Raw genomic sequence first — 13,400 nt, forward strand, 5'->3', positions numbered from 1 at the left:
CCAACCATCTCATCCTCTGTCAACCCCTTCTCCTCTTGTCTTCAATCTTTCCCAGCATCAGGGTCTTTTCCAATGAGTCAGTTCTTCGCATCAGGTGGCCAAAGTATTGGAGTTTCAGTTTCAGCACCAGTCCTTCCAATGAATATTCAGGACTGAGTTCCTTTAGGATGGACTGGTTGGATCAACTTGCTGTCCAAGGGACTCTCAAGAGTCTTCTCCACACCACAGTTCAAAAACATCAATTCTTTGGCACTCAGCTTTCTTTATAGTCCAACTCTCACATCCATACATGACTACTGGAACAACCATTGCTTTGACTAGATGGACCTTTGTTGGCTATACTAATTCTTTAGTATTTCTTACAGGCTTACGTGAAGGTGGATTCAAATTATGCCCCAGCATTGAATCAACAGGAATTAGACTGAATTTCAGAGTTTACTTCTGATCTTCCCAAGTTTGGAATGCCCACCCCTAGGAATGAGAAGTGTGTGAGCGGGTCCAAGGGTAAGTAGATAGGTATTGTAAACAAAATCAAAGCTTGTATCATCTTGCCTAAGTCTGGTTCCACCTTCTGAGGGCAACAGGTTATAGGCTGGGAAGACAGCTTGCTACCAGCATTTCTAGCACAATAGAATGAATTAAATCTTTTCCAATAGTTGAAAAACTAATTATTCCAAGGAATATGAAGGAAAAAAATATCAATTTGAATAACTAATTATTTTAGAAACCTGAAAGGGTTTAATGGAGAAAACCATGCGCCTTCAATTGCAGCAAGAATCTGGAAATGGAAAAGTCAAGCCAAAAACCTTCTATATCTTTGGCAAGATTTATATCTGCCTCACAAGGAGGTGGTCTCAGATCCTGTTCACAGCTGCAGAGCCAGCTGCTCAGTACTCTGGGGCATGAGGGATGGACAGAAGAAGCCAGGATCATGACAGCAGAACAGTAAAATGCCGTGTTCCCCTGTGTTTTCCAAACCAAGTCCAATCCAGATTTTCTGTCAGGTCCAAAGAGCCATGCATGGACAGGAAGCTGATACACTATCCACAGGTGTAAATACATAAAGATACAGAGTCCAATTCATCTCTTCTAAAAGAAGGAGAAATGCGGAATCATTTAAAAACAACTCACTTATGGTACAGAAATCATTCTCATCCTATTATTTTTGGGTAAATTTCAAATTTTACTAAAAATGAGAATTTCATTTAATTACTTGAGTGCATGATATACAGGTCTTTCTTTTCCTCTTCACTTATTTATTTTCAGAAACATAGGTAGATTAAGGGCTTCCCTGGTAGCTCAGTGGTAAAGAATGCATCTGCAATGCAGGAGCCACAGGAGATGTGGGTTCAATCCCTGGATCAAGAAGATTCCTTTGAGGAGAGCATGACAACCCACTCCAGTATTCTTGCCTGGGAAAATCCCATGGACAGAGAAGCCTGATGGACTACAGTCCATAGGGTTGCAAAGAGTCAGAAATGAATGAAGCGACTGGGCACAGAACAAATGTGGATTAAAGTACCATTTAGTAGCTCCAATATATGTTTCTCTGCCATTCAGATATTATTGAGATCAATTATGCTTGATAATTTAAGACTCTTCTAAAGGGGAGGGCAAAGCTAACTTCATGAATGCTCCCTGCTTCTCTCCTGACTCAATTTTACTTTCCCTCTTCCATTCCTTGGTGGTACCATGTCTCTGTCCTTGGTGGTATTTGTAGCGCTTCTCAACTTAGAATCAGTTATAATAGATTATTTGCTGTCTTCCTCTAGATCATTAATAACATTGCTGATGTAGGTCTCCTGTGTTTTTCTTTTCTACTGAGAATAATGGGAATTTCTCTTTGCCAAAGCATTTTAATTTTCTATCACATTTATCATTGCATTGCTTTCATCATCTAACCAGCCCAACACAGTAGTAACTAGTATGTTATAGCATAGAGGTGTACCTTAAATGGTGTTTAGCCTGGAGGAAGGCTAGAATATGTTTATCTTGAAAAAATACATTTTATATACATATAATATAAGTAAAAAAATGATATGGACCTAATGGAAGCAGAAGATATTAACAGGTGGCAATAATACACCAGTCTATACAAAAAAGATCATAATGACCTAGATAACCATGATGGTGTGATCACTCACCTAGAGCCAGACATCTTGGAGTGCAAAGTCAAGTGGGCCTTAGGAAGCAACACTACAAACAGAGCTAGTGGATGTTATGGGGTTCCAGCTAAGCTATTTCAAATTCTAAAAGATGATGCTGTGAAAGTGCTGCACTCAATATGCCAGCATATTTGGAAAGCTCACCAGTGGACACAGGACTGGGAAAGGTCAGTTATCATTCCAATCCCAAAGAAGGTTAATGCCAAAGAATGTTCAAACTACCACACAATTGCACTCATTTCACATGCTAGCAAAGAAATGCTCCAAATCTTTCATGCTAGGCTAGGCTTCAACAGTACATGAACTGAGAACTTCCAGATATACAAGCTGGATTTAGAAAAGACAGAGGAACCAGAGATCAAATTGTCAACATCCATTGGATCATAGAAAAAGCAAGAGAATTTCAGAAAAAACATCTACTTCTGCTTCATTGACTATACTAAATCCTTTGTGTGGATCACAATAAACTGTGGAAAATTCTTAAAGAGTTGGGAATACTGGACCATCTTACCTGCCTCCTGAGAAACCTGTATGCAGGTCAAGAAGCCACAGTTAGAAACGGACATGGAACAACAAACTGGTTCCAAATTGGGAAAAGAATACATCAGGGCTGTATATTGTTACCCTGCTTATTTAACTTATATGCAGAGTACATCACGCAAAATGCTGGGTTGGATGAAGCACAAGCTGGAATCAAGATTGCAGGGAGAAATATCAATAACCTCAGATATATAGATGAAACCACCCTTATGGTAGAAAGCAAAGAGGAACTAAAGAGCCTCTCGATGAAAGTGAAAGAGGAGAGCAAAAAAACTGGCTTAAAACTCAACATTCAAAAAACGAAGATCATGGCATCCAGTCCCATACTTTATGACAAATATATGGGGAAACAATGGAAACAGTGACAGACTTTATTTTCTTGGGCTCCAAAATCACTGCAGACGGTGACTCCAGCCATGAAATTAAAAGACGCTTGCTTCTTGGAAGAAAAGCTATGATAAACCTAGACAGCATATTCAAAAGCAGAGACATCACTGCCAACAAAGTTCCCTTGTAGTCAAAGCTATGGTTTTTCCAGTAGTCATGTATGGTTGTGAGAGCTGGACCAGAAAGAAGGCTGAGCATAGAAGAATTGGTGCTTTGAACTCTGGTGTTGGAGAAGACTCTTGAGAGTCCCTTGGACAGCAAGGAGATCAAACCAGTCAATCCTAAAGGAAATAAACCCTGAATATTCATTGGAAGAACTGATGCTGCAGCTGAAGTCCAATACTTTGGCCACCTAATGCGAAGACCCAACTCACTGGAACAGACCCTGAGCTGGGAAAGATTGAAGGCAGGAAGAGAAGGGGATGACAGATGATGAGATGGTTAGATAGCATCACTGACTCAATGGACATGAGTTTGAGCAAACTCTGGGAGATGGTGAAGGTCAGAGAAGTTTAGCATGCTGCAGTCCATAGGGTCACAAAGAGTCATACAGGACTGAGGGACTGAACAAGAAAAATGACAATACATATACATTTTGTCTTATTCATTAAGGTAACTCCAAGCACTAATATGGTATAAAACAGACCTTGGTACATGCCTGTCATATGAACCAGCAGTGTTACATATGCAGAAAAAGGATATGGTTACCTATATTCCACTCCTCCCATCCCAAGCCCTTACAGCCTCCACTAATGAACTGGGCTAATTTCCTTATTAGTGAAAGGGAGAGTTTCTAAGTTGAATCTTTAGGGTCCTTTGGACACTTTAGCAATTTTTTTTCTGTGGAAAAGTTAAAATTAGCACATAGTTCATTACTCCAAATTATTCTCTGAGAGAGTTCAGATCTATCTTACCTAAAGAAGTAATTGACTATTTCAGCAAAATTGCCAGACCCATAAAAATGCATCCACCGAAACAGTATAAAGTTATGTGGAAATTCTGCTGTGACAATCAGTATAATATTTTATTTGTATATTGTGTTTCATTCAAGTTTATTTTTCATAATTTCTCCCTTACTTCCAAATAAGTGAAAGGAACACTAGAATACATACATACACACATACACTCACACTTTTCACTAATCAGTATCATTAACCAACTCCAAGCACCAGAGCACAATGTAGCATTTTTAAAAAGGAAATTGAGACTCCTCCAGATATTTAAGGGTTCTTCTTTTATGCAGCTAATGGTTCAGAGTAAGTGTGTTGACTTTATAAACTAGAAAATAATCTTTCTACAACACGGCTAAAACATTCACATGGAAAAATGAGCAAAAAAAAATAACAATTTCAGAGTTAATTTAACATTAAGAATGTTTAAATCTTGATTTAAAATGGAAACTATTTTAAACCATAAGAAGTGCATATAAGAGAAAAGATGATCAAAGTCAAAGTAATAGTCTCAACTACAGAAAAGTGTAGAAGTTTTCTTTGTTAAATGAAAATAACCGGTCACATAGGATAGTCACAAATGCCTAGCTACTGGGAAATGAGGAAATGCCAATTAAAGAAAGAGCTGGGCCCAGTAAGCATCATGAGCGTGCATCTGGAAGCTAAGTGGCTTAAATGTCTATTAGGCATGCCTGTGGAGTGAGTGTTCTCATGCCATACCATTGTAATATGGCAATAAATGATCCCCCACTCAGAATGCTGCTTCAGTACCAGTCTAGTTCAAAAACAAATACCTAGTCACTTCATCTGCTAAATCGGCTCTGGCCAAAGCAGGGAAATTATAGAAAGACACATTTTTCCAATCTGTGTTATGTGTTGTTTGGATTTGATAGAATGGTTCCTTTAAAAGCTTGGGATACACAAATCATTCCAGGATTTAGAAAGGATTGCATGATAAAGAGAGTAGATGTTGGTCCCAAGAGGAGAGGGCAGGGACTGACCTTCCACTGTGGGTGGTATTTCTGGCAGGTGGCTGAGGCCCTGAAGATATAATACAAACTGTCACCTTTCCAGGAAATCTTGATTCATGCCCCATCCTTTTACTTGACTCCTTCTTATTACTCCACAATGTATTTGAGTTATCTGTACTTAACTTTTCTCATAAGCTTATTAATGAGAGTGACCCTCAAGAAGTCACCTATGGAACCTTCATGGGGCCAACAGAATAACTCACCATATACACAGGAGGCACTCGCTAAAATGTGGAATAAATACACTGAATTTAACAAACTGCTAGTAGATCAATTATCAAATATTTGTTAATTATTTAATAGGTATAGTATAGATGATAACTATTTTAACTTTTCTTAACTAATAATTAAAATTTTCAGATACATAGGGAAAATTTAAAGAGAACTACTGAATATGGAATTAGCATGAAATCAAGAGAGAAATATTGTTATCAATGAAGAAAGATCATTCCTGGGAATAAATAATCTATATCACACATTAAAAACAGTGAAAAGAAGTATAAAGCACTAGATAAACATTTAGTGAGTTGCCCACATTAACCATGAACCCACAAATTTCACGTGGTTACTTACCTTAACTATGAACCTATAATTTTTTTTTTCAAATCAGCTTTAAAAAAATGAAAAGAAAGGCAAGCAAACACATTTCTAACTTCCCTCTTCAGCGTGTCTTAATCCATAAAACTGTCACAAAAAATCAATTCACCCATAAAAATTCTCAAGCATTGGATCTCTGCAAGTACTTTACACCAAGTATATTATGCACAGTTACACAAATAGGTACATTGACAATTCTACTCATACTGAATCAAGTCTGGGGATTATACTTCCAAAACGAAGAATATAATTGGAGGCAGAAAGAAATGCTAAATTTGGTTTGTACCAATAGATGGCTTAATAACATATTTACTGACAGTACATCCTTGATGTAAGTGATACACATCTAATAGATATTAAGCCTGTTCAGCTGCTACTAGACACAGCTCATTTTTAATAAGCATTACTGGCTGCTATAAATGGACTGAGTTAGTAATTAAATTTATCCAGACTTTACTTCTGAAGAGTATAATTTGGTATTTATTCTAAAATAACAAATAAATATATTTTACTTAGTTTCTCACCAGTTATCCACCTTCATACTTTTTAATTATACAAACTGGGGAAAGTGTAGCTAGATGGGTGAGAGAAATTTGTTTCTTAAGAAAGAACAGTGAGATGAGTGGTTTTTAAGTGGAGGCAATTTATGCTTCCAGATAATATTTGGTAATATCTGAAGACAGCTTTTTGAATATCACAATTAGAAAGAGGAGGCTGTTTCTGGTATCTGGTGGGTAGAGGGCAAGAATGCTGCTGAATCTCCTACAATGTAAAGAGTACGCCAACGACAAAGACAAATCCCAAGTGAAATGCTGGCAGGGTTGAAATTGAAAAACTTGTTAGACCTTGGTCCCTTCGTTTAAAGATCTGGAAGCATTAAGTAAAACATCTACAGTGCAATGCTATTTTTTTCATAAGCATATACTCCTAAATTTATAAGCACTTAATTGCCACCAGCAAAGCCCTTGTATTATAAGTCACATTTGTGACAGAGACACTACAATGAAGACTAGTGATACTCCGGTTATAAGGTAATAGTTAAGGAATCATGCTGCTTTGTTGTTGTATTTTAGAGTCTTAATTATACAACAATATAATCTTGTACATTGCTGATAGTACATGAGAAAGCTATAACTTAGTTCCTTCCTAAATTAATGCTGGAGAAATCATTTGACCTTAGTGTTTGTTTGCTTGTCTGTTTTTTAAAAGGGTCAGTAATACTTAGGACAGGTAAGGGAGAATCAACACAGTCAGGGAAAATTTGAGTTTTTAAGGAAATAATTAGCCTTTATTCATAGAAGAACTATGTTTTTTAAATTAACTTTTACTATTTTTTTTTCACATCTGTAATGTTTTTCTCTTTTACAGGATGTGGGATGATTCAAGATATGGATGGGAAGTCTTTAGGAATGTGTTAGTCCTTTATTTTGAAGCCTTTTGCTTTATAACTTTAATCTCACAAATGATGCCTTTAATGAAGCAACAAAAGTATCTCATTTCCCACTAGAAGGAAAGACACTTGGTCTGGAAATTCATGTGGGTCATTCCCAGCATTACAGTGTGGCATTAGGAAATGCTCTAAGCAGAGGCAATAAAGTATCAGAAATATCCCAAATTCTCCCGTGTCAAAAGTCATTAGTCTGGGACTTCCCTGGTGGTCCAGTGGCTAAGATTCTGTGCTACCAATGGAGGGGGCCTGGGTTTGATCCCTGGTCAGGGAATTATTAAAAATCCCACATGCAGCAACTAAGAGTTTGCATGATGCAACTAAAAATTCCACATGCCCCAGCTAAAGATCCCAAATGTCACAAATAAGACCTGGCACGGCCAATAAATAAAAATAAATATAAATATAAAAAGTCATTAGTCTGACTTTATCCTATTAGTATAATGAAGTCTAGCAACACATATGCAAACACATTTTAGAAAATACCAAATTAGTTAAAAGCCAAATTTAAATAATTTTGAATTATTAAACATTTTGGATCATCTCTGCTTTATTACCATATTCTAAGATTAAACTCTCGGTGGGTAAAGAACCCACCAGCAATGCAGGAGACACGGGTTTGATCCTTGGGTCAGGCAGATCCCCTGGAGGAGGAAATGGCAACCAATTCAAGTATTCTTGCCTGAAAAATCCCATGGACAGAACAGCCTGGCAGGCTAGAGTCCACAGGGTCAAAAGAGTAGGACATGACTGAGCAACTGACCACACACACACAAGATTAAACTCAGAAAGAAATAAGAGAATTGTGGGGATTCATTGATGACCTTCAGGCACTCCTGCTTCCCTTGCCTGTGACAAGAAGTTTCCATTTTCTAGCTGCCTTACTCTCATCTCTGCTTCTTTCCAGTCTTGACTTCTGGCTTGACCACTGCCTACACATTCTATTTTTCCTGTGCATGTCTGCTCTATGAAACTTGATATTCTTTAGGTAGAAACTGATCTAGATTTATGACAGTTTATTTTCCTTGATTCATCCTGAATTTTAGTCCAATTAACAATGACACCGCTGAACCATTGAATGACACCAATGAACAATGACAACATTTATATGATAGGATCATCTCCTCCGCCATAGGTCCTCTGTACACATTCATGCACAAATCCCTACATGCACATGTGTATGTGCACACACATTAGTGATGGATGCTCAAAAGGGTGAGAATACAGAGGTAGTAAACCACAGAAATCCTATTCAGGTGACTCTATTGCTCGTCACAGTGATTCAGGAATCTGCATGCTACCGTTGGAATATTAGGGTAAAAGACATACACTGTTTAGTTCCTGAAGATAACTGATTTAAGTTCTGACCTTCAGTCTATTTCCTATTGGAAAACAGGTGAGTCATTTAGACTTTCTGTATCTTAGTTTTTTCATAAGTAAAATGAAGTTCAAGATACTTTCCCTGACCTCTTGGAATGATGTGATGTACCTGGAAATATTTCATAAGATGTAAAACAATATCTATGCTTATACTTTCCCATGGTAACATATGGTAGATAAAAAGGAAATTGTCATATATAGGGATGACTCTAAGGAAAATAATGATTTATCCAAATCATTCAAAAACTTTCTCTTTTTATAGAATATCTACTAAATACATGAGATCAATTATGCCTTTCTTTAAATTCTCAATTTGCATTAGTTATTTGCATGCGCTATACTAACAAAGCATCCTTTCTGCAACTGAGTTATTATCTGTTAGAATGATTATCATCTATGAGAGCAAAAGAAAAAAAGAAAATCCACAGTGGCACACAGTAAAGCCAGGCCAGTCTGCCATCCCCAGAGCAGTAAAAAGTCCTCCCTAGACATGCTTTCTGTCTCTCACCATCACTAGGGAGCATCTTGTCCAGCCATAAATGCATTCACATATGTGTATATATATATGTGTGTTGCTCTATTTTCAGGTTCATATTCTTAAAGTAGCATAAATACATATTCCATGAAGGTGGTACAGGTAAGGAGAAGGGCATGCAGAGAAGGAGCAGAACCACCAAATTAAGAGTTGAGTACAGTTCCACAGTCAGTTCTAGAACAATCTGTGTTCCTCTGGTTGTCACATCAACAGTGTCTCTCTACGTTTACATGAAAAAGAGGAAGACAAAAATTTTGAAAATAAAATTTGAGATTGAGACCAAGAGAAAACTGATTTCTATCCCAGTCGCAAGTGCACTTTGGATGAGTCCCAGGAATATTTATATATGGTTAGAAACAGCTCCTCTTGGTTCTTTTGAAGAGTCCCGGTCTCTTTAGAAAATAAATCATCATCTTAATCACACCATAATTCAAGATTCCCCATTTTCTTGTCACTGGTAGGGTGGAAAAGCCATGGGTTCTGTAGTATAGTAGCTTTAGGCAAGCTACTTAGTGAGAAAGAAAACAGGTTTAGGCTGAGAAGCCAGTTTCCTGCTCTGCATTTTAGTTCCATTACTTTCTCCACTCTGTGATCTTCAGACATTTGCTTACCTCTCTCTGCCAGGTTTTTCTCATCTGTAAAATGAAAACTACAGTAGTATCTACTTCAGTGAGTAATTGTAGTGTTTAAATAAGGTTAGTTTGAAACATATAGAGCAGTGCCTGGCCCTAAATGGGTCCACTTTTACTGAAAAGCTTCAGTGTTTTTCTTCAGCGAAACAGAAACAATTACTATATCTCCATATTGTGATCATTAAACAGGCTAAAGTATTAAGAGTACCTAGTGAGCCGTCTTGGCACGCCACTCCAGTACTCTTGCCTGGAAAATCCCATGGACAGAGGAGCCTGGTAGGCTGCAGTCCATCGGGTCATCACGAGTCGGACACGACTGAGCAACTTCACTTTCACTTTTCACTTTCACACATTGGAGAAGGCAATGGCAACCCACTCCAGTGTTCTTGCCTGGAGAATCCCAGGGACGGGGGAGCCTGGTGGGCTGCCGTCTGTGGAGTCGCACAGGGTCGGACACGACTGAAGCGACTTAGCAGCAGCAGCAGTGAGCTTTGGAAGAGCCTAAAAAATCTTTGTGCCCATCACTTTTTATAATTTGAATCTAGGAAATCTTCCTGTAGAAATCTCATCTGAGAGCTAATTCAGATAGCTCCAGGTATTGTTGTTTAATTCAACTCCTTGTTTAATAATAGGCATATCTTGGGAAACCTCCTTTTAGGGGCCTAGGTTCTCCTATGTCTGGTCCCTATGAACAATAGCTAGTCCTCAAAAGTTTGTAAGTATGAAATTGAAAGCAGGATAATGCAGCATGGTTACAGTGCAGCCATGTAAATTGAGGCTGTAATGCCATCTCTGGAACATTCTTAGAGGATTTGTGGCATACATGGGCCTAGGGAACTCAGGCATTGAATCCCTCACCACTTCTGATCAGATAGAATGATTTCTCTTCAGGTCAGCCTGGACAGAGGATAACAAAATGTCCATGTTGTACTTTCTGATCTGCTGTGATCTGCTGGTCAGACATCAGAGTTCCTCCTAGGTGAGGCATACTCTATGATATGTGGACCCTCAGTTGCAAGAACAAGGCTGGTTTCTTCTTAGTGCCTAAGTGGCAATTACACTCTCAGAGAAGTAGCAAGAAGCTAAACCCCTTTGTTCCCCTTTGAACTGTGGATTCTCTTCTTTCCTCCCAACTAGGCTGAGTGAGGATGAGAAGCAATTTTAAAGTTGCTTTTGTTTAGATTCTTGCTATGAGTCCCTGTTTTCTGTGAAAAATCTCTCTCATTTAGAAGGAGAAAAAAAAACAACAACTGCCTTTAAGTTGTACCTTTGAAAGAATAAAATTAGTCCTGGAATCCTGGCTCCAATTTCTAGTTAAAATTTTCAGTCACTATGCAATTAAAAACAACTCCACAGCTATTTAAAGAAAACATTGTTGCCTTCTGAGTCATTACAAAGTAAATATAAAAAATATGCTAAGTTCTTGAAGGGAAAAAATGGGCTTTGTACCACAAAGGGTTTACTCTTTATCTCCTTCCAGCAGTAAGGAAAAATAAAAGTGCTTACAATAAATTATAATGCACTTAGGCTGAGCATCCTGATGTATGAGGCATGGATGAAGCTACAAAGTCAGGAGACTATTTTCCATAAGTCTCACTTGAAAATCCAGGCCCTTCCTCCTTTATAGTCTTATCATACCCAGTATTATATAAATATTATCATTGGAGCAGAATCAAGTTAGAATATGACTCATCATTACATGCATTTAGATATAATTTGGATCAAATTTATGCCAAGATATGACAATTAATAGATATAGCATGTTTGATATAACAGTTAACATATAGTAAGTATGTAAATAAATAGGTAATGAGGCTGTCAGCACTACCATTAGAAAAGAGCTTTGTTATCTACATTGCTTTTACTGGTAGAGGTAGACATAAGAGAAATAAAGGCAGATAAATATAAACAACAATAGAAGTCTTGATTTTTAAAATGTACTTTGTGGATTCAAATGTGAAATAGGGGATTCTACCAGCTGCAACTTGTAGGAGCACATGCCATCAGACAGATCCATCTCAGGTGAAGGCAATGTAGTGGTTCCCTCGCCCAGCTGACAAGAACTTGATAGATCACTGATGAATGCTTATAAATCACAAGGACAGTTCTCACATGCAGAATTATAATCACAGGGATTTTTCTGACTTCCATATTTGCTTTTTCCATCACCCACTTTCTCCCTCACCTCACCCCTATGTTTCCTGTCTCCATTTTTTTTTTTTCTCCAGCACTTTCTTTCAAAGGACAGTTGTATTTGGAGGACTTCATCCTTGTATGACAAACTAAATATTTTTGTGGTTTTTCTTCCTTCTCTAGCCTCACTTTCCCCCCTCATTTAAACCCTTCCTTGAAGACCTGTTTCTCCTTGAACAGATCAACATCAGGACATGAATGGCACTTGAAATTAGGGTGATTAAAAAAAAGAGCCTCAGAAGTTACTGAAAGAACAAGTATGAAGGTAAGAGCTGATGAGTTTGAGATGAAAGCCCACCTGCAAGAGCTCTTGTAAGGTTCTCAGATTACTCAAATGGGAGAGTGGTACCTGCAACCTCAATCCCCAGCCTAATAAAGCACTAACCCTGGGAGGCCAATAAAGATAAGAGGTAACTGGTGTCTGGACTTGGGAGGGAGAAAAAGACCATCACTCCTGGGCTACTAAATTTACAGAAAAGCTTAACTCTGAAATTTCACAGCCAACCTGAGTTAAAAAGAGAGCCACAGATGCTACAAGGTGAAGGTCATGTTCTGAGTTCTAGAAAGACCATTATGATTCAAAAGCTCCATCCTTTAGCCTTAGAGCATCTGTATTCCATTTCCGCCCTCTCCCCAAACCCCTCTCCCCTGCCCCATTCCCTGTGGCACTTTGACTGTATTATAGAAAAGGCATCTTCTCTCACAGTGACTCAGAAAATATGGCTGTTAAATGAAAGGACAGGCAGAGAAAGGTAAAGAGCTTAATCTATTACAGCATTGTTTTGAAATACTTCCTTTATTTCTTCTGGATTATTTATCACTATTTTGACATGGCACCAGGAACTCTGCTGAAATCGCTATACGTGCTCAGGAACCTAACCTGAATAGCAGCCAGAATTATATTGACTAATTTGATATTAATTATAATGTTGATATTAATAGTCAATATTACTTTGATTAATAGCCACTCTCCTTCACGAACATGTCACCTTCATCTGGCTTTCTCAAGACCACTTTCAGAGTGATGTTGTTAATCCACTAATTGCCAAATCCAGCGGGTTTATTTTAAGTATCTGTCCTATTTAATCGCATCATAGCTGTCAACACTATTCACTGCCTGTTTTTCATTTTCTTGACTCTTTTCCTGAATCTGCTATTTCTCACTTTGCACAATCAGCATCTCCTTCTCCACTTACTTTTCATATATTGTTATCCAGGATTGTATTTTTCTTGTTTCTTGGCTTCATGGAGTAGTTTTCACACACTTATCAGTTTTTGGCTTTAATTAAACTTCATCAGATTGAAATTCAAAACAGCATACTCAGCTATTCCACATAGATTAACTGAAGGCACCTCAAATTCAGCATAGTTTGAAATGAAATTCATTATCTCCTATCATTCTTTGTCCTTTCAAATTCCCAATCTTAGTTACACAGAATCATAATCCATCTATGGTTATGTAGTTAGTAGCCATAGAGCTATCCTTGTTTTCTTCTTCTCCTGCAGGTTATTTTTGTAATCAAGTGTTCTTTTTACATTTTTC

General features: G+C 37.8%; 1 protein-coding gene across 3 annotated transcripts in view; it reads right to left on the reverse strand.

The window, feature by feature from the left end:
• Positions 1-13,400, reverse strand: part of LSAMP (limbic system associated membrane protein) — a 681,987-nt gene that overhangs the window by 313,764 nt on the left and 354,823 nt on the right. The gene's annotated exons all lie outside the window — the stretch shown is intronic.

This window comes from Odocoileus virginianus, chromosome 4 (genome assembly GCF_023699985.2).
Source record: "Odocoileus virginianus isolate 20LAN1187 ecotype Illinois chromosome 4, Ovbor_1.2, whole genome shotgun sequence".
In the NCBI taxonomy this organism is placed as follows: Eukaryota; Metazoa; Chordata; class Mammalia; order Artiodactyla; family Cervidae; genus Odocoileus; species Odocoileus virginianus.